The 22,592-nt window shown below is 44.8% G+C and overlaps 1 protein-coding gene across 2 annotated transcripts in view; it reads left to right on the top strand.

Moving 5' to 3' along the window:
• Positions 1-6,112: 6,112 nt before the first annotated feature.
• LOC129834323 (cadherin-11-like) overlaps positions 6,113-22,592 on the top strand; it is an 83,876-nt gene continuing 67,396 nt past the window's right edge. For both annotated transcript variants that reach the window (XM_055899204.1, XM_055899205.1), the window contains exon 1: positions 6,113-6,603. The gene's annotated coding sequence lies outside the window, so the exon portion shown is untranslated. The remainder of the gene's footprint in view (positions 6,604-22,592) is intronic.

Below are 22,592 nucleotides of genomic sequence, written 5' to 3'. Positions count from 1 at the left end.
GGTATGAGGGTACGCGGCTAGCACGGAAGCCCGAGAGGCTCACCCAAAAATTTCTTGGGGGGGGCTAAAGGGGAGTGTGGCGAAGCCGGGTTGGATACCTGAGCCAACTCCCCGGGCTTGCCGTGGAGTAAGAGGGCGTCGTACTGGTCAGACACCGTGTTATGCGGTGAAGCGCACGGTGTCCCCAGTACGCGTGCTTAGCCCAGTGCGGGCTATTCCACCTTGCCGCACTGGGAGGGCTAGGTTGGGCATCGAGCCGGATGCCATGAAGCCGGCCCAACGTATCTGGCCTCCAGTACGTCTCCTCGGGCCGGCGTACATGGCACCAGCCTTACAGGTGGTGTCCCCGGTTCGCCTGCATAGCCCAGTGCGGGCTATTCCACCTCGCCGCACTGGCAGGGCTACGGGGTCCATTCAACCTGGTAAGGTTGGGGAGGCTCGGTGCTCAAGAGCACGTGTCCTCCTTCACGGTCCGGTATATCCGGCGCCACCTTCCCACCCCAGCTCAGTACCACCAGTGCCTACACCACGCACCAGGCTTCCAGTGCATCTCCAGAGCCCTGTTCCTCTTCCACGTACTCTCCCTATGGTGCGTGTCTCCAGCCCGGTGCCTTCAGTTCCGGCACCACGCACCAAGCCTCCTGTGCGTCTCCAGAGCCCTGGACGCACTGTTCCTTCTCCCCGCACTCGCCCTGAGGTGCGTGCCCTCAGCCCGGTACCTCCAGTTCCGGTACCACGCACCAGGCCTAGAGTGCGCCACGAGAGTCCAGTGTGCCCTGTTCCTGTTCCCCGCACTCGCCCTGAGGTGCGTGCCCTCAGCCCGGTACCTCCAGTTCCGGTACCACGCACCAGGCCTATAGTGCGTCTCAGCCGGCCAGAGTCTGCCGTCTGCCCAGCGGTGCCTGAACGGCCCGTCTGCCCAGCTCCGTCTGAGCCATCTGTCTGCCCAGCGCCGTCTGAGCCATCTGTCTGCCCAGCGCCGTCTGACCCATCTGTCTGCCCAGCGCCGTCTGAGCCATCTGTCTGCCCAGCGCCGTCTGAGCCATCTGTCTGCCCAGCGCCGTCTGAGCCATCTGTCTGCCCAGCGCCGTCTGAGCCATCTGTCTGCCCAGCGCCGTCTGAGCCATCTGTCTGCCCAGCGCCGTCTGAGCCATCTGTCTGCCCAGCGCCGTCTGAGCCATCTGTCTGCCCAGCGCCATCTGAGTCTTCCGTCTGCCACGAGCCATTAGAGCCGCCCGTCTGTCCCGAGCCAGTAGAGCCGTCCGTCAGTCAGGAGCCGCTAGAGCCGTCCGTCAGTCAGGAGCTGCCAGAGACGCCCGCCAGTCAGGAGCTGCCAGAGACGCCCGCCAGTCAGGAGCTGCCAGAGACGCCCGCCAGTCAGGAGCTGCCAGAGACGCCCGCCAGTCAGGAGCTGCCAGAGACGCCCGCCAGTCAGGAGCTGCCAGAGACGCCCGCCAGTCAGGAGCTGCCAGAGACGTCCGACAGTCCGGAGCTGCCCTACAGTCCGGAGCTGCCCTACAGTCCGGAGCTGCCGTACAGTCCGGAGCTGCCCTACAGTCCGGAGCTGCCCTACAGTCCGGAGCTGCCACTCAGCCCGGACCTGCCGGAGTCCCTCAGCCAGGACCTGCCGGAGTCCCTCAGCCAGGACCTGCCGGAGTCCCTCAGCCAGGACCTGCCGCCCCTTATCCCGGTGCTGGTCCTTATCCCGGTGCTGCCCCTTGTCCCGGTGCTGCCCCTTGTCCCGGTGCTGCCCCTTGTCCCGGTGCTGCCCCTTGTCCCGGTGCTGCCCCTTGTCCCGGTGCTGCTCCTTGTCCCGGTGCTGCCCCTTATCCCGGTGTTGCCCCTTGTCCCGGTGCTGCCACTTGTCCCGGTACTGCCCCTTGTCCCGGTGCTGCCCCTTATCCCGGTGCTGCCCCTTATCCCGGTGCTGCCCCTTCATTTAGGTGGGGTTAGTGGGAGGGTGGTCATTGGGAGGGGGATAAAGAAGCGGGGATTGATTATGGTGGGGTGGGGACCTCGTCCACCGCCAGAGCCGCCACCGTGGACAGACGCCCACCCAGACCCTCCCCTAGACTTTGTGCTGGTGCGCCCGGAGTTCGCACCTTAAGGGGGGGGTTCTGTCACGTTCCTGACCTGTTTTCCTTTGTTTTGTATTCATTTTAGTTGGTCAGGGCGTGAGTTGGGTGGGTTTGTCTATGTTTGTATTTCTATGTGGGGTTTTGTGTTCGGCCTAGTATGATTCTCAATTAGAGACAGGTGTGTATTGTTTGTCTCTAATTGAGAGTCATACAAAGGCAGCCAGGGTTTCACTGGTGTTTTGTGGGTGTTTGTTCCTGTGTCCTCACAGGACAGTTGAAGGTTAGTCACGTTTGTTGTTTTGTAGTTTGTAGTGTCTTGTTTGCTGTTTTTTCATTAAAAGATGGCTTATTTCCCTCAATCCGCATCTTGGTCCTATCCATGCTCCTTCTCGTCTAAGGGGGAGAACAACATTGACTGCCTTTACAACACCGATCTCGACAAACCATTTCTGTATGGACCTCGCTTTGTGCAAGGGGGCATTATCAAGCTGAAACAGAATAGCGCATTCCCCAAACTGTTGCCTCAAAGTTGGAAGAACAGAATCATCCTAGAATGTCGTTGTACAGTCGTGGACAAAAGTTTTGAGAATGACACAAATATTATTTTCCACAAAGTTTGCTGCTTCAGTGTCTTTAGATATTTTTGTCAGATATTACTATGGAATACTGAAGTATAATTACAAGCATTTCATAAATGTCAAAGGCTTTTATTGACAATTACATGAAGTTGATGCAAAGAGTCAATATTTGCAGTGTTGACCCTTCTTTTTCAAGACCTCTGCAATCCGCCCTGGCATGCTGTCAATTAACTTCTGGGCCACATCCTGACTGATGGCAGCCCATTATTGCATAATCAATGCTTGGAGTTTGTCAGAATTTGTGGGTTTTTGTTTGTCCACCCACCTCTTGAGATTTGACCACAAGTTCTCAATGGGATTTTGGTCTGGGGAGTTTCCTGGCCATGGACCCAAAATATCGATGTTTTGTTCCCCGGGCCACTTAGTTATCACTTTTGCCTTATGGCAAGGTTTTCCATCATGCTGGAAAAGGCAATGTTCGTCACCGAACTGTTCCTGGATGGTTGGGAGAAGATGCTCTCGGAGGATGTGTTGGTACCATTCTTTATTCATGGCTGTGTTCTTAGGTAAAATTGTGAGTGAGCCCACTCCCTTGGCTGAGAAGCAACCCCACACATGAATGGTCTCAGGATGCTTTACTGTTGGCATGACACAGGACTGATGGTAGCGCTCACCTTGTCTTCTCCGGACAAGCTTTTTTTCCGGATGCCCCAAACAATCAGAAAGGGGATTCATCAGAGAAAATGACCTTACCCCAGTCCTCAGCAATCCAAGCCCTGTACCTTTTGCAGAATATCAGTCTGTCCCTGATGTTTTTCCTGAAGGGAAGTGGCTTCTTTGCTGCCCTTCTTGACACCAGGCCATCCTCCAAAAGTCTTTGTCTCACTGTGCATGCATATGCACTCACATCTGCCTGCTGCCATTCCTGAGCAAGCTCTGTACTGGTGGTGCCCTGATCCCGCAGCTGAATCAACTTTAGGAGATGGTCCTGCCGCTTGCTGGACTTTCTTGGGTGCCCTGAAGCCTTCTTCACAACAATTGAACCACTCTCCTTGAAGTTCTTGATGATCCAATAAATGGTTGATTTAGGTGCAATCTTACTGGCAGCAATAGGTTTGCCTGTGAAGCCCGTTTTGTGCGAAGCAATGATGACGGCACATGTTTCCTTGCAGGTAACCATGTTTGACAGAGGAAGAACAATGATTCCAAGCACCACCCTCCTTTTGAAGCTTCCAGTCTGTTATTCAAACTCAATCAGCATGACAGAGTGATCTCCAGCCTTGTCCTCGTCATCACTCACACCTGTGTTAACGAGAGAATCACTGACATTATGTCAACTGGTCCTTTTGTGGCAGGGCTGAAATGCAGTGGAAATGTTTTTTGGAGATTCAGTTAATTTGCATGGCAAAGAGGGACTTTGCAATTAATTGCAATTCATCTGATCACTCTTCATAACATTCTGGAGTATATGCAAATTGCCATCATACAAACTGAGGCAGCAGACTTTGTGAAAATTAATATTTGTGTCATTCTCAAAACTTTTGGCCACGACTTTATGCTGTAGCATTAAGATTTCCCTTCAGTGGAACTAAGGAGCCAAACTATGAAAAACTGCCCCAGACCATTATTCCTCCTCTAACAAACTTTACAGTTGACACTATGCATTCTGGCAGGTAACGTTCGGACTGCCAGATTGTGAAGCGTGATTCATCACTCCAGAGAACGAGTTTCCACTGCCGCAGAGTCCAATGACGGCGAGCTTTACTCCGTTTCAGCCAACACTTGGCATTGCACATGGTGATCTTAGGCTTGTATGTGGCTGCTCAGCCATGGAAACCCAAATCCGTTGAGTGTTGCAACTGAGGACAGACGATCTTCAGCACTCGGCGGTCCCATTCTGTGAGCTTGTGTGGCATATCACTTCGCGGCTGAGCCATTGTTGCTTCTAGACATTTCCACTTCACAATAACAGCACTTACAGTTGACCAGGGCAGCTCGAACAGGGCATACATTTGACGAACTGACTTGTTGGAAAGGTGGCATCCTATGATGGTGCCACGTTGAAAGTCACTTAGTATTAATATGTATACATTTTTTATTTTACAGGGGGTGCTGCACAACCCTCAGCACCTCTACTTCCCACAGCTATGCCAGTAGCTATTTGCAACACAATTAAAGTCATTCTAACCACTTTCAGTCATAGGCCTATTGTGGTTGGAGATATGCACAGCTTCATTCACCTTGTTTTGGTGGTAGCCCAGACCTTGGCCAACTTTCAGACAAGCATTGGTTTATGAAAGATAGTCAGCACTTAGTGTACATGGTACGCTAATTATTATACATTTTGCAGTAAATAAAGTAATATATTACTCACTTTACCAATGTTTCTACCAGTTGTTACAATGTTTCCAGCGGGGGTTTAATTTCTCCCTTTTTGTTATTCTGAGAATATAAATGTATGCGCTCTTCATTATTTCTGCTTTGATGTATACACAATTTGTTCTATGCTGATTCATCTAGGAATGTCATGCCATGGTTATGAGTGTAATAGGTCTACTGTGATGTCTTTCGTGTCACTATTTCAAAATTGTATTTTATTTTTCTTATATTAGCTTTTTAACTTTGCATTGTTGTAAAAGGACCCAGCATTTCACTGTTAGTCTACACCTGTTGTCTCCGAAGCATGTGACAAATACAATTTGATTTCATTTGATTTTAGAGAGTTACATGTTACATCACCTCTCTTGAGAAGTGAGTCGGTATGACCGAATCCAGTTACAAGGGTTGTCAACTGGCAGCCTATTTATGACAGTCTGTTTCAGACCTTAGGGTTAGAGTTAGGAGGAAGACAGCAATTTTTTTACAAATATTTGCTGGATCCATTTGTGTATACAGTATTCAATTTGACTGCTAAACACAGATCACCTGGATTTAAATAAAACACCTGACTTCACCTGAAAGACTTGTCCAGCGCATACATACCACCTCTCTTGGCCGTGAGACACCACGTTAGCTACCTTACCACAGCTCCCAATGTTTCTATGCAGTTATAAAGCTAATACTAAAATGGTATCTGCTTACAGTTTTATTAACTAATAGAAACGTAATGTTATGTGCTACCATAAGCTACAGCTGTAGGTTTTCCTTAAAAAATGTTTGATTTCCCTACAGCCTAATTAAACAGTGGCTCAACCATTGCAACATAGGCCGTAGTACAGTAGGCTGTTAAGGTTAGTAGGGGTAATAATGAAGGGAAGCTAACCTGTAATTGGAAGCAAAACTGTTTTGCATTGTAACTATTTCATTTTATTCATCCGGAAAGTTTTTATTTTCATTTCATGTACATTTATTTTGAAGATGAGTTTTCTCTCCATCTCCCTTGAGTGTTCTCGGTTCCCAGGGAGGGCTTTACTTCCATCCGCCTGTTTTGATTGGACGAAGATTTCTTAACCTAGTGTAACCATTCTCGCTGTTCTCTTGCACTGTTTGGGTCTGGAAACTTGCGACAGATGCGAAACTGCTTCCATCTGGTATCGCAAGGAAGTGGAAAAGAGGGGTGAATCTACTTAGGCGCCCTCGGCAAGACATCCTGCTTGCATTGCTACTAAGATCTGCGAGCTTCATTTCGTTTCACTAGAAAGCTGGAGAGGACGTGCGTTCCTAAGCGGCTGCACCGGATTGTTCGTTGGGGATGCTACGGTTTTATTCCTTTTCTCTTGATACTATACTCACCCTAGGCGTCTAGTTCCACTGTCTTCTCAAATGGTCCACGGTATTTCTCTTATCCAGCGGAACTCACTAGAGGAGAGGCGCTTGGACCAGGAGTGATAACGCAAGGACGGGTCGAGTTGGATGTTCATAGCCATAAAGAAGTGGTCATAGTCTGGAGCTGCTAATGGGACAAGCAGTGGACTGACAACATTGAGTCTGGTTTCACTCCAAGCAAGGTAAGGGATTTAGCCCATAGTTTTCGCGCTATCCATGTATTTTAGTACAGTTGTGTTGTGGAATTTCTGGAGTCATTTCAACTGGAAATTGTGATAGTCCTGCGATTGGACCGAAATTGCTTTTCCAAATTATAAAACCTACCCCTCAGATGCGACATTTTTATACATTTAATACGTAATCTGAGTGGACTGTGTCCATTGTATGTCCGGCACTTTAAATGCAGTAAATTAGGATTATAGGCGATTTATTTTGGGGAGTATTTTGATTTTCATCAGGACTGTAAACATCGCCTATGTCGAATTATCTCATGTCGTTCACTTTTTCATATATCCTCCGTTTCTAATCGGAAACCTGTCGGTCCAATGACACATTGACTATTCACGGCTAGTTTGACACCGGTACATATTTGCGCCCCACAAATCCATTTTCAGGTTTTTGTGACGAATAGCGTACACGGTAACTTTCTCTGGAAGTGTAGGGTATACGGGGATACATTTCCTATCAAGAGTTTGTAGTTAAATAGCTAATTAACCTGAATTGGATGGATAGCTAAATATAATTTATATTCTATTCATTGTAATGCGGGACGATATTCCACTTTCTCTCCTGCCTCCATTCATAATACGGTTTTTGTTTTTCGTAATTTATTAAGTTATATTTTAAAGTCAGTTGAATTTCTTCAATTGGGTATTTTTTGTATTTATTGCCATTTGATAGCAGTCGTTTGAATCTTTAGTTCAGCCTACTTCTGAGTCACAGTTTTACAGTGATAACAGGTTGGTGTATCATTTACAACTGAATACAAACTGAATGGGGCAAAAACTATTTTCCCCTTGTTGCGTCTCTAACCAAGGCGATATAGCCTAGTGCACATTTTTGTTGCATTGATCGTGGACATCTTATTAGGCTTAACTACTCAGCAATTCATGTGAAATGTGAATTTCCGAATTCACAGGCATTCTAAAATATGTTCAATATGTTTTATTCATAGGGAGAAGGTAGCCTAAAGAAAACAACGTTTGTAGCTGGTCCATTGCATCGACTGAATGTATTCACAGAACCCTCAGTATTCATGTCCACAGCTCAAGATTGCTGCTTTCAAGATGAAAATAATCTCCCCTCCACCCGCTACCCCTCTATACCCCCACCGCACTGTTGCTCAGCGAAATGTCTGCTCTGCTTCCCTTCATGTGCTCCTGTAGGAACCATACTAATTTAACGTTCTCCTTATTGAACATTCTTTTACCGATCTTATTGATCTGTGTTACGCCCTAACAAGGAATTGAAAAGAAAGAACGCACATCGTAGGGTTTATAATTTCATTCATTGTATTTAATGGTGATTTTACCCCTCAAACAAATTCCCAATGCATAATTTGATGAAACAATAATGAATTAATTCAAAATGAAAGTGTAATAATATGCTTGATGGTGAAATCTTTTGAGCAGCACAACCAGAAGTGAACGAGTCACATCAGAGGAGGCTTAGCTCCAATCACAACTCAGAGGCAATGGTGTGTGACATGACTGCTGAAAATAGTTGAGATATACATAGAACCAAAGAATCGCATAGATTGCTTCATCGCTTATTCTATAGCCTATTTCAAATTCACTAAAACGTTTTAAAATCAGTTTTGAACAACAACAACAACAAAAAAAAAAAACATTTCAAAATCATAGTTAGCCTACCTGTTAACTGTACAATTCTCTGAATGATCGGTTTAGTTTCTGACTGACCAGACTTAAATAGTTGAATGACAAAACTGAATAGACCTCTATAACTACAGGTACAGGCAACAGTCTTCAAACCTCCAGAAGAAGAAAATAAATGTTTTCAAGGAATCAATAGAGGGTGCTGTTGTTCTGTGGACAGCTGGCCCGGTTTGCTTACAGTACCTCGGCACTAGTCTCTGAGGGCCACTCAAAAAGATGGAGCGCCATTGCCGGTGTTGCCCATGGTCCCAGGGGACGGTGAATTCAATCTAACAGAGGCTCTGGCTAATGCTGTGGCACTTTGTCAGGATTAACATCTTTCTAGTCAGTGGCTTCTGTTACCTTCGGTGTCACGTTACCACCTTGGAGTTCTGGGGAGGGGAGAAAAATGAGGCACCGGTTTCCTGCTCTGCTCCACGCCGTGCTATTCCAATTCCACATTACTGTGGGTCGATAGAGGAAGAGACTCCATCATTTTCAACAAATAAAGGCATTTGTTATTTTGACTGCCAACTGGAGCTTTTCAATGAGTTATTTTTCTACTTGGGAAAAAAAAGGAAAGACTCAAAAGCTTGCCCTTTTTAAAATGTAGACTCCATGCACAGCCATCAGCTAAATAGAAATAAACAGCTCTCAGTTTGCCAACCTTGAGCTGAAAAAATATTTGAATATTGTCATATATTTTGGAAGTAAAGCACAAAGTCTTGTTTGGCCATGTGTCTTTTAGTATGGATTCTAATCACAAGGTAGTCTACAAATTACTTGACATGACAATATGACAATTTTTAAACACACAGTACCTGGATAATTATTAGTGGATGTCACCTAGACCATGTACCTCCTGGGGGTGCATGGCAACCTAATTACAACATCAAGTTATCTGAATATGTGACACTTCTTCTTCACCCTGCTTCCCCGTTACTGTTCAATAGTATGCTAATACTGGACGTCTGTGTCCCTCCATCAGCAGCTAGTAGGGTGACAGAATGGATTGAATCATTATCCTCATGTCGTGGGACCTAGATTAGGGTACCCCACCATTTCACAATCCAAGACAGTAGATATCCGGTGTCTACTGCGCTTCTTTTCATTCCCTGTGCGTTTCTGTTGTTTACATGTCATTCAGGTCATGTGACAGACATTAAGGTCAGGCGACGTGGCTCTTAGGCAGTCGTGAGATGCCCACGCCATCTATCGCACAAGCAACGGGACATGAAAGCAAGGTATTACAGCATTGCTGGTTGAACATTAGCCTTGGCCTTTTTTTAGATGGATATTTACGGTGACTTTGAGGACGAATTAAGATGGTAATAGTCAAGTAATAGAATAACCACCAAGTCTCATTTAATGAAGCATTCTGGACAAAAATAATCTTGAATAGTGTTTATATCTATTTTCGTTAACTAATTCCAGCACTGATAGTGGGTGGACAAATTAGAGATTGAATTAATAGTTACAGAATTATGCAGTACTAATATTGCTTGACACTGATGAAAGTAGGACCGTGGCTAAGTTTATTCAAAGCTGCCCTTGTCGTTGCACTCCGCATATTGCTGGGTAAATCACTATGTGGGCACACAGAACACTCACTTACCCTCAAGAGCATCATTGATAACGATTTCATGTTCAAGCGATATTAACATGACTTATTTCTACTTATGTACAAACTTGTTGTGTTGCTGAATAAGACAATCATAACACATGTAGGAATGTCCAAGTAAATGACATGCCTTTTCTTCAGTCTGAAAACGACACCTTTATACAAGAGAAACAGGAGCACTTGGGCTGGTAGACTTGACCCTGAGTGTGTAAAGATACTTACTACAAGACCAGAACACCATGTTCCTTCCATGCCACCTTTAGTGTACAACATTGTAATCTGAAAGGACTCTTCGTAAGGCCATATTAAGTATTTTGTTTCTATCTTCACCCTTAAGTGCAAGGCTATGTGTGAGTCAATGTCTATTTCAAGGGTGTCAACATGGAGGCCATATAGCCACCTTCTCCTTGGGGTGCCTTTTCATGACAGTAACTTGTGTAGAAATATGTTTTGCTTTCTAACATTGTATTTTAATGCAATGCTTCTGATTAACATACTGGAGGAGTTCTAATTAAGCAATAAGGCCCGAGGAGGTGGGGTATATGGCCAATATACCACGGCTAAGCGCTGTTCTTAGGCACGACGCAACGCAGAGTGCCTGGACACAGCCCTTAGCCGTGGTATATTGGCCATATATCACAAACCCCCGAGGAGCCTTATTGCTATTATAAACTGGTTACCAAATCAAATCACATTTTATTGGTCACATACACATGGTTAGCAGATGTTAATGCGAGTGTAGCGAAATGCTTGTGCTTCTAGTTCCGACTACGCAGTAAAATCTAACAAGTAATCTAACACATTCACAACAACTACCTTATATACACAAGTAAAGGGATGGATAAGAATATGTACAAATAAATATATGGATGAGCGATGGCGTGCGGCATAGGCAAGATGCCGTAGTTGGTGTAGAATACCGTATATACATATGAGATGAGTAATGTAGGATATGTAAACATGATCACATAAACAAGTGATAACTCTATGTAAACATTATTAAAGTGGCGTCATTTAAAGTGACTAGTGATACCTTTATTAAGTCCGTAATTAGATAATTTACTGCTCTAACGTAATTAGAGCAGTAAAACTAACTTTTTGTCATACCAGCCAATCAGAATTCAGGGCTCAAACCACCCAGTTTATAATACTCTCTAGAGCTTGTGTATAGAAGGGTAGCTTTGAAAGTGCACGGGTCATACCTTATTGCTGGTGATCAACTCTCAAGCTGTGCACAAGCTGTGTGTATGATATGAGCATCAGCATCTATGTGAGTGTGGATATGTGGACACATGCTCAAACTGTGTCCATATGCGTGTCAAAAGCACGCGCTTAACATACTGAAGGCCAACATGCCAAAAGCTGCATGTAAGCTTAACTGATTATGGGGTTGATTTAGGTAAGGCCTCATTTACACTAGCAGTTTTGCAGTCTGAATGATCCACTCATTAAAACAGGCCTCTCAGGAACATTCTAATGCCTTTATTAGCCTTCCTCTTTCCTGGAGGGGACATGTTGGCTGAACTGGATTTAATGTATGGCAGCAGCATGCATAGTCTTTCTCTGATGTACCGTTCACACTTTGATCAAATGGCATATTATCATATTGCTTTTCTTTAAGCTTGATGCTTGTCATAATGTGCTAACAAATGTCCCCTCATAACTTCTGTGTCTATACATTTTTGGATCACATGCACTTGGGAAAAGGAGGTAAAAGTGACACAGAATTCGACAATTCCATAATTTTTTGAGAATGGCAAGTTTTGCGCTGTACATTTGCTCTGAGTATCTTTTGTGAACTGGAAAGCTTTTTGTCATGAGAGGTTTTGGCTGAATTTCACCCTGACTTTCGAAAACCTAATAACAGACTTTCCAATTACATTTGCATTCTTGTCATTTAGAAGACTATTTTATCCAGAGCGACTTACAGTTAGTGCATTCATCTTAATAGACATAGTGGAGACAGTATCTATCTTTAACATCCGATCGGTTGGCAGGCTAAGGCTACTAACATATAACTCTATTGCAATCAGCTTTTGCTGCACAACATATCTGCATTCTTGCAACATTATTTGAAGCTTCATCTATTTTCCCTCTTTCATGTAAGGACACAATTAATGTGAATTCAGGGCAGGCTCTTTGTTGCATAAGAATGAGCCTGCTCATGGAGAAACTGTAATGGGATATACAATGCATTTGGGAAGTATTCAGACCCCTTGACTTTTTCCAAGATTTGTTACGTTACAGCCTTATTCTAAAATGGATTCAATTGTTGTTTCCCTCATGAATCTACACACAATACCCCATAAGGACAAAGCAAAAACTGGTTTTAAGAAATGTTTGAATTAATATATAAAAAATAAAAAAAATGAAATATCACATTTACATAAGTATTCAGACCCTTAACTCAGCACTTTGTTGAAGCACCTTTGGCAGTGATTACAGCCTCGAGTCTTGGGTATGACGCTACAAGGTTGGCACACCTGTATTTGGGGAGTTTCTCCCATTCTTCTCTGCAGATCCTTTCAAACTCTGTCAGGTTGGATGGGTAGCGTCGCTGCACAGCAGGCAACATCCACACTGAGCTAAAGGGCAGAGCAGCCGCTTTCAAGGAGCGGGACTCTAACCCGGAAGCTTATAAGAAATCCCACTATGCCCTCCGACGAACCATCAAACAGCCAAAGCGTCAATACAGGACTACGATCGAATCGTACTACACCGGCTCGGATGCTCGTCGGATGTGGCAGGGCTTGCAAACTATTTCAGACTACGAAGGGTAGTACAGTCGAGAGCTGCCTAGTGACACAAGCCTACCAGATGAGCAAAATTACTTCTATGCTCGCTTCGAGGCAAGTAACACTGAAACATGCATGAGAGCATGAGCTGTTCCAGAAGACTGTGTGTTCACACCTATAAACAGTAAAGGTCGACCGATTAATTGGAATGGCCGATTAATTAGGGCCGATTTCAAGTTTTCATAACAATTGGAAATCGATATTTTTGGACACCGATTTGGCCAGTTATTATTATTTATTTTTTTCACCTTTATTTAATCTTTATTTAACTAGGCAAGTCAGTTAAGAAGACATTCTTATTTTCAATGACGGCGTAGGAACGGTGGGTTAACTGCCTCGTTCAGGGGCAGAACGACAGATTTTTACCTTGTCAGCTCGGGGGATTCAATCTTGCAACCTTACAGTTAACTAGTTCAACGCTCTAACCACCTGATTACATTGCACTCCACGAGGAGCCTGCCTGTTATGCGAATGCAATAGAAGCCAAGGTAAGTGGCTAGCTAGCATTAAACTTATCTTATAAAAAACAATCAATCAATCAATCATAATCACTAGTTAACTACACATGGTTAATGATATTACTAGTTTATCTAGCGTGTCCTGCGTTGCATATAATCGATGCGGTGCGTATCGTTGCTCCAATGTGTACCTAACCATAAACATCAATGCCTTTCATAAAATGTAATACACAGAGGTATATATTTTTAAACCTGCATATTTAGCTAAAATAAATCCAGGTTAGCAGGCAATATTAACAAGGTGAAATTGTGTCACTTCTCTTGCATTCATTGCACGCAGAGTCAGTGTATATGCAACAGTTTGGGCCGCCTAATTTGCCAGAATTTTATGTAATTATGACATAACATTGAAGGTTGTGCAATGTAACAGGAATATTTAGACTTATGGATGCCACCCTTTAGATAAAATACGGAACGGTTCCGTATTTCACTGAAAGAATAAACGTCTTATTTTCGAGATGATAGTTTCCGGATTCGACCATATTAATGACCTAAGGCTCGTATTTCTGTGTGTTATTATGTTATAACTAAGTCTATGTTTATATAGAGCAGTCTGACTGAGCGGTGGTAAGCAGCAGCAGGCTCGTAAGCATTCATTCAAACAGCACTTTCCTGCATTTTGCCAGCAGCTCTTCGCTGTGCTTCAAGCCTATCAACTCCCGAGATTAGGCTGGTGTAATGTGAAATGGCTAGCTAGTTAGCGGGGTGCGCGCTAATAGCGTTTCAAACGTCGCTCGCTCTGAGACTTGGAGTAGTTATTCCCCTTGCTCTGCATGGGTAATGCTGCTTCGAGGGGGGCTGTTGTCGTTGTGTTCCTGGTTCGAGCCCAGGTAGGAGCGAGGAGAGGGATGGAAGCTATATTGTTACACTGGCAATACTAAAGTGCCTATAAGAACATTCAATAGTCAAAGGTTAATGAAATACAAATGGTATAGAGAGAAATAGTCCTATAATTCCTATAATAACTACAACCTAAAACTTCTTACCTGGGAATATTGAAGACTCATGTTAAAGGAACCACCAGCTTTCATATGTTCTCATGTTCTGAGCAAGGAACTTAAACGTTAGCTTTCTTACATGGCACATATTGCACTTTTACTTTCTTCTCCAACACTTTGTTTTTGCATTATTTAAACCAAATTCAACATTTCATTATTTATTTGAGGCTAAATTGATTTCATTGATGTATTATATTAAGTTAAAATAAGTGTTCATTCACTATTGTTGTAATTGTCATTATTACAAATAAATTAAAAAATTGTCAGATTAATCGGTATCGGCCTTTTTTGGTCCTCCAATAATCGGTATCGGTATCAGTATAAAAATTCATAATCGGTCGATCTCTACTAAACAGGTCAACATTCACAAGGCTGCAGGGCCAGATGGATTACCAGGACGTGTACTGTGAGCGTGCGCTGACCAACTGGCAAGTTGTCACGCCCTGACCATAGTTTGCTTTGTATGTTTATATGTTTTGTTTGGTCAGGGTGTGATCTGAGTGGGCATTCTATGTTGTATGTCTAGTTTGTCTGTTTCTGTGTTTGGCCTGATATGGTTCTCAATCAGAGGCAGGTGTTAGTCGTTGTCTCTGATTGGGAACCATATTTAGGTAGCCTGTTTTGTCATTGTGGGTTGTGGGTGATTGTCTAAGTGTAGTGTTTTGTGTCAGCACTATTATTCATTAGCTTCACGTTTGTCGTTTATTGTTTTGTATAGTTTTGTTAAGTGTTCTCTGTGTTTATTAAATTCAAGATGAACACTTACCACGCTGCATATTGGTCCTCCGATACTTCAAACTTCTCCTCCTCATACGAGGAGGACGACGAGCGTGACAGAATCACCCACCACAACCTGACCAAGCAGCGTGGTATCGGGCAGCAGCGAGTTCTGGACTCCTGGACATGGGAGGAGATTTTGAATGGTAAAGGACCCTGGGCACAGGCTGGGGAATATCGCCGCCCCAAGGCAGAGCTGGAGGCAGCGAAATCTGAGCAGCGGCGATATGAGGAGGCAGCACAGCAGCGCAACAGGTACGAGAGGCAGCCCCCCATTTTTTTCTGGGGGGGGGCACACGGGGAGTGTGGCAGAGTCAGGTTGGAGACCTGAGCTCACTCCTCGTGCTTATTATAAGCAGCGCGTTACTGGTCAGGCACCATGTTATGCGGTTAAGCGCACGGTGTTGCCAGTACGTGCCCATAGCCCGGTGCGCTATAGGGCAGCCCCCCGAAAGTGTCATGCGAGTGTGGGCATCCAGCCAGGGCGTATAGTGCCTGCTCAGTGTGTATGGTCTCCGGTACGCCGTTTCGGTCCAGGGTATCCTGCGCCGGCTCTGCGTGCTGTGTCTCCGGAGTGCTGGGAGGGTGCAGTGCGTCCTACGCCTGCGCTCCGCTCGTGCCGGGCGAATGTGGGAGTGGAGCCCAAGGGAGAGGTGCGCGTAGTAGGCACTAGATCTCCAGTGCTCACCCACAGCCCGGTTCAACCTGTGCCTGCACTCTGGAGGGTCCGGGCTAGAGTAGTTATCCACCCTGGGGGAGTGGTGCCAAGGCTGCGCACCAGAGCTCCAGTGCTCCCCCACAGCCCGGTCCTTCCAGTGCCTCCTCCAAACACCAGGGTCCTGTGGCAGCCCCACGCACCAGGCTGACTCTCCGTCTCCTCCCTACAGGTGCGCCTGTCTGTCCAGCGCCGCCAGAGTCTCCTGTCTGTCCAGCGCCGCCTGAGCCGTCCGTCTGTCCAGCGCCATCTGAGCCGCCCGTCTGTCCAGCGCCGTCTGAGCCGCCCGTCTGTCCAGTTCCGTCTGAGCCGCCCGTCTGTCCAGCTCCGTCTGAGCCGCCCGTCTGTCCAGCGCCGTCTGAGCCGCCTGTCTTTCCAGCGCCGTCTGAGCCGCCCGTCTGTCCAGCGCCGTCTGAGCCGCCCGTCTGTCCTGAGCCGCTAGAGCCGCCCGTCTGTCCTGAGCCGCTAGAGCCGTCCGTCAGTCCAGCGCCGTCTGAGCCGCTAGAGCCGCCCGTCTGTACCGAGCCGCTAGAGCCGTCCTTCCGCCAGGAGCCGCTAGAGCCATCTGTCAGTCAGGAGCCGCCAGAGCCATCTGTCAGTCAGGAGCCGCCAGATGGCTCATGTCAGGCTCAAAAAGCCTCAAATTTGCCATGGATGGCCACCAATTTTTCAACCCCTGTATTGGTCAGCCTGTTGCGTGCTTTGGTATGTGTGTTCCCAAACAAGGACCAGTTGCACTCTGAGTCGGCTGATGTTGGTGGGATTTGGAGGATGATGGAGGCAACAGGGGAAAGAGCCTCAGATCCACAGTCCCTTCCACTAGGTGGCTGATGAGATATGTTGGCATGACTGCCATATCCCATCTCCATCCCAAAGCCTTTTCTTGGAAGTGTACTTCGCCAGACTGCCAAGAACCATGGCCTCATCCAGGCCAAGGTGGCGAGACACGGTAGTGATGACACCATAGGCCTTGTTGATCTCTGCACCAGACAGGATACGTGTATGGGCTTCAGGCAGAAGTCTTCACACTTTTTGATGTATTTCAGAACTGCAGTTTCCTCTGCTTGGTGCAACAGTGAAGTGGGCAGGGCAGTACGGATTTCTTCTCTTACATCTGCAAGCCGAGTCTGAACATCAGACAGGATGGCATTGTCTCCCTCAATCCGCGCAATGGCTACTGCTATAGGTTTCAGTCGTTTCAGGCTGCTTACCACTCTCTCCCAAAATACATCATCCAGGAGGATCCTGTTGATGGGGCTGTCCATATTGGCAGACTGTGATATGGCCATTTCTTGGAGAGACTCCTTTCCCTCTAGGAGACTGTCAAACATGATAAAACACCACCCCAATGGGTGTTGCTGGGCAGCTTCAATGGGGTGCTTTTATTCTTCTCACTTTGCTTGGTGAGGTAGGTTGCTGCTATAACTTGATGACGCTTCACATATGTAACCATTTCCTTAGCTCTCTTGTAGAGTGTATCCATTGATTTCAGTGCCATGATGTCCTTGAGGAGCAGATTCAATGCATGAGCAGCACAGCCAATGGGTATGATGTGAGAGTAGGACTCCTCCACTTTAGACCAAGCACCCTTCATGTTCACAGCATTGTCTGTCGCCAGTGCAAATATCTTCAGTGGTCCAAGGTCATTGATGACTGCCTTCAGATCATTCGACCACCCATCAGAGATGATTGCAATACAGTCGGCTTTCTCTATGATTTGCTTGACCTTTACTTGAACTCTGTTGAACTCGGCATCCAGCAAATAAGTAGATGAAGCACATCTGGTTGGAGGGGTGTATGTTGGGTGAAGAACATTCAGAAATCTTTTCCAATACACATTGCCTGTGAGCATCAGAGGTAAACCAGTTGCATACACAGCTCGAGCAAGACATTCATCAGCATTTCTCAGACTACATTCCTCCATTGAGTCAAAAAAACGTCTGATTCCAGGAGGAACATGAGCTGTTGCTATTGAATAGGTGTCTGATTCATGATTTTCACCTATAATAGAAAAAGAGCGACTTTTGTCAGATGTTGCTTGTTGTGAGCACTGAGGAACTTTATGCACTTGGCCAGATGATTCTGCATTTTTTTTGCATTCTTCACATATGATTTGGCACAGTATTTGCAAATGTATACATTTTTTCTTTTTTCTTTTTTTAGCTGCAGTGAAATGTCTCCACAGATCAGATAGTGCCTGTGGCATTTTCCAGTAAAGATGAGAAAAAAATGAGTAAAAAAAACAACAATAAATACATTTCCATGTACAGATAAATAGTTAAGCGGTTAGATTAAACAACTCCTTTGTAAGATACATGTTTTAAAATGAAACATGAATGGAAACAGGTGAATTAACACTCCTCAGTTAGCAGGCTCAAGCAAGCTAAAACCCAAATGGTAGCAAAAACGAATTAGCAGAAATTTTTATCAAGTTATAAATTATTTAAATGCACTTTGCTGTAGGCTACTATTTACTAGTTAACAAAAAATAATGTACATTATGTCCTATAAAATATATTCAGCCCACCCAGTATTGTAATCAATCCTTACCAGAATGCATGTAGTCCTTGGCTCGGACAGTGTAGTAGTGTGGGCTCAGTAGCATCTCATTAGTGTGCACAAGATCTTGAGAATCAGCTGGAAGAGTGCACTGCACATGTGATGGAAGAATGCACTGTGCATGCAGAGGGTTGCAATTCCATTGAATTGGGGATAGTTTAACCAAAATATGCCACACGACCAGAATTGCCTTATGTGTATCCCACAAAAAAGGTTCACTGTTATAAGCTATCTTTTTTGATGAATGTAAGTAAAATTCACCAAATTTCCGGTCTTAACTTTGCAACTCCACTGTCATGTGCCTTTTACTGAGGAGTGGCTTCCATCTGGCCACTCTACCATATAGGCCTGATTGGTGTAGTGCTGCAAAGATTGTTGTATTTCTGGAAGGTTCTCCCATCTCTGGAAGGTTCTCCCATCTCTGGAACTCTGGAGCTCTATCAGAGTGACCATCCACCAAATACTCAGTTTGGGAGGGTGGCCAGCTCTAGGAAGAGTCTTGGTGGTTCCAAACTTCTTACATTTAAGAATGATGGAGGCCACTGTGTTCTTGAGACCTTCAATACTGCAGAAATGTTTTGGTACCCTTCCCCAGATCTGTGCCTCGACACAATCTTGTCTCGGAGCTCTATGGACAATTCCTTCGACCTCATGGCTTGGTTTTTGCTCTTACATGCACTGTCAACTGTGGGACCTTATATAGACAGTTGTGTGCCTTTCCAAATCAAGTCCAATCAAATGAATTTACAGTAGGTGGACTCCAATCAAGTTGTAGAAACATCTCAAGAATGATCAATGGAAACAGGATGCACCTGAGTTCAATTTTGAGTCTCATAGCAAAGGGGCTGAATACTTCTGTATATAAGGTATTTCTTTTTTTTCTTTTTTTTCATGTGCAAAAACATCTAAAAGCCTTTTTCATTATTGGGTATTGTGTGCAGATCGATGAGGATTTTTTTTATTTAATCAATTTTAGAATAGGCTGTAACGTAACAAAATGTGGAAAAAGGGAAGGAGTCTGAATACTTTCCGAAAGCACTGTATGTACATATCTGTACCACAGCTGAAGTCACTACCACTATTTTTTGTCTTCCAAGAAAAAACAATAGGCATTGACAATATTCTCTGATATATTATGCTTGCATCCCACCACTAGTCCATGAATAAAAACATCTAAGGTATGAATGTATGCAACACGTCCTGTATTTTCAGTTCAGACTTGATTCCCAAATCTATTTTCTCATGGAATAATGGAAAGAAACTGCTTCAATAAGAGCCATGGCCAAGCTGACCTTTAAAAATAAAACACAGTCCATACAGGATTTAGCTTCAATACACTGTATGGTAATATGGCTGAGTTCTCTCCCAGGCCTTAGGATACCTTCTTACTTACTTTCCTGAGAGCAGAGGTGACTATCATAGCTTTTCCATTTCAAAGATTATAAAAGTGTATATGCTGTTTGTTGGGTATAGTTGGTTTGTTTTTCACTGACAACTGACAGTCACTGCATGGCGCTTTTCTGCACTGTTGCTCCAATTCATTAGCAGACGTGTCATGCATAATTGTGATAGGACTTTGCACTTGACATCTAATGCCATTGTACTGTAGGTTAAATAAGCAAGGGCGCTGAGGGGAGCGAGGGAAGGGCCAAATAAATGATCTAGCTGAACAATGGTGTTTTTGACATTTTTAATAAGATACTATTACACAGAGGATTCCATTCATTCAGCACAGCTATGTAGTATGTCATTACGGTGTGGGTTTACTATGGAAATGCTGACAGCTAAAAATATACAGAAAACACTGTTGCATTGACCTAAGACCGAAGTATAAATGCAGACCCCTGGTTGAAAACAATAATCTTAAGGATCTCGGCGGTGCACCTTGTAATCAACCTCAACACTTACTTTCCTTTTTAGCCTTGTAAGGGGTGGAGGAGGAATTGATTAGCAATGACAGGCTCCATTACACCCACTCTACATCTGCAATAACCCTAATTGCTGGTGGCCCCTACACCAGCCCAGTCAACTACAGAAAGCACCTAAACAAAAAGAGGACAAAGGGGAAAGTGTTTCTGTTTAAAGGAACCACTAAGATGGAATACACAGTCACTAACTGTGCAGCCCATCCTCCCCCGTACTCTAATGCTAAGATAACATATTTTTGATTTATAAATCACCCGTAGTCTGCAATCAGAGTGCTAAGTGCACCGGGTTCATTCGTTATTTGCTGGCATATGGTGACACATTTGCATAATCAGCTAATGCTTACTCTAGCTTTCTTTCTTTTATCCTTTGCTCTGCCTATTGGCAGTGTGAGATTCAGGGCAATTTAACTTTGCAGAGATGTGCACTCATCGTGATATGATCTAATTATAAGTCTTGGAGGATTATGAATGAATGAATGAAACCGAACTGAGAATCACAACCTGCTTGTTGTTCAAATTTTTGTTGATGTGTAGCTATGTGAAAGTTGTGTCTGTAGATATGAAAAGAGACCATGTTAATCACGGATGCACATTCCATCTTTGAATGTGTATCGGTTGCTTCAGCAGCCTGTGAAATTAGCTGAATTTAGCAAAGTAACAGAGAATGGCAGGTGGAAATAACAGTGTTTCACCGTGTCTGGTTCTTTTGCATTCGTTTGTATGTCATTTTGAATGAGATGCTGACGTATATTTGGAAAAGTCCTCCCATACTGTCTGAAGACACTTTGAAAAGGGTCTTATTTGCACCAACTGTTTGGGCTACTCCGTGGGAGGTACTGTAGCTAGGATTGATAATGGGTTTCTCTGGGGAAAGCAGGGTTTTGATAGTAACATTGGAAACGCAATACAACGTATGAAATTGGATTGGAAGCTTGATAGATCGAGACTGTAAGAGGCAACACATATTTCAATAGGCCTTTTCATTTTCACTGTCCTTATTTTCTTCATTGTGTCTGTTTATTAGGTACACCCATTGTACCGGGCTGGACCACCCTTTGCCTCCAGAATTGGCATTCCACAAGGTGTCGGAAACGTTTCGCAGGGATGTTGGTCCATGCTGACGTGATGGCATCACGCAGTTGCTGCAGATTTGATGGCGGTACATTCATGCTGCAAACAGCCCGTTCCATCTCATCCCAAAGATACTCTATTGGGTCGAGGTCTGGGTCCTGCGCGTGCCCACTGGAGCCTCTTCTTCTTGTTTTAAAGCTGATAGGAGTGAAACGTGGTGTGGTCGTCAGCTGCAATAGTCCATCCGTGACAAGGACCGACGAGTTGTGCGTTTCCAGATGCCCTTCTGCACATCACTGTTGTACTGTGCTATTATTGGTCTGTTTGTAGCCCGCTTGCACATTTCTTGCCATTCTTCTACGACCTCTCTCATCAACGAGCTGTTTTCGCCCACTGGACTGCCGCTGCCTGGATGTTTTTAGTTTGTCGCACCATTCTCTGTAAATCCTAGACACTGTCTTGCATGAAAAACCCAGGAGGGCGGTTGTTTCTGAGATACTGGATCCTTGCACGCCTGGCACCGACGATCATACCACTCTCAAAGTCACTTAGGTCACTCATTTTGCCCATTCCAATTTTCAAATCGAAGAGTAACTGAATGCCTCGATGCCTGTCTGCCTGCTTTATACTGTATAGCAAGCCGCGGCCACGTGACTCACTGTCTGTAGGAGAGATCCATTTTCGTGAACGGGGTGGTGTACCTAATAAAGTCTCCGGTGAGTGTATATTGTTGCGGTGCTGCTTGTAATTAAGTGAAGGCCAAAAGCTGTGTCCGGCTTCTTCTCCCCTCAGAGTAGGGACTGTAAATGTCACACTGTCTGTAATAAAGGATTGTGAAACTTCTCCCTATTTATCTCAGGCTGCCTGGCCTTTCTTAGTGTTGTCCACCTGCTACCTCACTGCTACCTCTCTGCAAACTTCAGTCAGACTTCTAGAGATTTCTTTATAACTGTTAGTTTAAAACCTTTCTTCAGAGAAAAATGTAAAGTCTTGCAATTATATTGTAGGTAATTGAAAGCAGTTTGGCAATCTTTCCATGGCCTTTGTTTCTTGGGATGAGTTTTACAGCAGGGCAGCCATTATTACTACATGGGTTAAGTGGCTGACATTGTGGGTGGCCCAGGGGTAGGTGTCCATTAAAGGGATACTTTGGGATTTTGGCCGTCTACTTCCCCAGAGTCAAATAAACTCCTGGATACCATTTTTATTTCTCTGCTTCCAGTATGAAGAAAGTTAAAGATACTGTAGTTTTGCGAGCCAATGCTAACTAGGATTAGCACAATGACTGGAAGTCTATGGTATCTACTAGCATGCT

This window comes from Salvelinus fontinalis, chromosome 35 (assembly GCF_029448725.1).
Source record: "Salvelinus fontinalis isolate EN_2023a chromosome 35, ASM2944872v1, whole genome shotgun sequence".
Lineage (NCBI taxonomy): Eukaryota > Metazoa > Chordata > Actinopteri > Salmoniformes > Salmonidae > Salvelinus > Salvelinus fontinalis.
This window is presented reverse-complemented; position numbering and strand designations above follow the sequence as displayed.